Genomic DNA, 1,192 nt, shown 5'->3' with positions numbered 1-1,192 from the left:
TCTTCCTCAGGGATGTGTTTTGGGTCTATATCCTGATTCCTTGTTTCTCCTGCTTTATCTTGCTTTTTTGTGTGGACTGTGATGCTCTGTTGTCTCCAAGGCATTGTAACGTTTTTATGTTTATATTTAATTGGTGATTGTATGTTGGAGTGACTTGCCCACAATTTTTGTTTTCATTGTTTTGTTTGTATGTTATCTACACAAGCATGGTACTGTGCTGGGCTCCTCTATTTGCTAGTGTGCAGCACTTGTACACTTACCACCCGTCTCCTTTCGTGTTCTTAGCCTCTCATGTGTCCCTGCCGACCTTGGCAAACAGAGTCTATTCTTAGGTCCCTGGAATCTGAATGAGAATGCTATCACTTTAAAATCCAAAATCGTTGCTACTTGTAAACATTCAAAATAGCTGCGCCCTCTGGACAGCAGAAAGTCAACAGGTCAGTTTGTCTTCCACCTTGCTGTTTCCCTTCCTAGTCATAGGCCACCAAGTGCAGTCATCCCTGCAACCCTTGGTGACCAGGGCTGATCTTTAGGTCAATTTTCAGGTCCCAACACCACTTGGAAATATTAAGGCTGTTGGTCCCATCAGAGTAGCTGATAGTCTGCAGCTCCTGCCTTCTCTGTACTCACTGTTTTCGTTCAGGTTTTTCCACTAGTTGTTGCCTAATCCATTTCTGTATAGTTCCTTTCAAAGATCAGGGCTCCAGGATTATCTTCTGTATCTCTGTCAATTGGTTTTTCTTTTCTTTGTTGAAGAGGGTCTTGTATCATTTGTCTGCCTATCCCTCAATCTTACCGGAAGTGTATGTACTTATTTTCATAATGAGTTTAAACATGTTTTGAGTCAGTTTTAGGAGCTCTCATGGTGCAGTGGTTAAACTGCAGTGGTTAAGCTGCTAACCAAAAAGCCAGAGGTTTGAACCTACCAGCAGGTGGAGAAGATTAGGTGGCCTGCTTCCATAAAGATTTACAGCCTTGGAAACACTATAAGACAGGTCTACTCTATCCTAAAGGTTGCAATGAGTTAGAATTCACTTAATGACCCAGGCTTTGAGTAAGTTTCACATATTTTTTAACCTTTTGTTCTCTGAATCACTTAGCAAAATTCCTTAATCCTAGTGTAGTAGTTTTTTATTTTGTTTTGTTGTTCAGTCCACCTGGTCTGATGAGGTTTTTTTTTTTTTTTTTTTTT

The 1,192-nt window shown here is 40.5% G+C and overlaps 1 protein-coding gene across 1 annotated transcript in view; it reads left to right on the top strand.

Moving 5' to 3' along the window:
* Positions 1-1,192, top strand: part of NBAS (NBAS subunit of NRZ tethering complex) — a 750,019-nt gene that overhangs the window by 607,429 nt on the left and 141,398 nt on the right. The gene's annotated exons all lie outside the window — the stretch shown is intronic.

Source organism: Orycteropus afer, unplaced genomic scaffold, assembly GCF_000298275.1.
Source record: "Orycteropus afer afer isolate SDZICR_OR568_19922 unplaced genomic scaffold, OryAfe1.0 scaffold00187, whole genome shotgun sequence".
Classification (NCBI taxonomy): domain Eukaryota; kingdom Metazoa; phylum Chordata; class Mammalia; order Tubulidentata; family Orycteropodidae; genus Orycteropus; species Orycteropus afer.
Note: the sequence above shows the minus strand (reverse complement) of the source record. Positions and strands in the feature narration are given on the sequence as shown.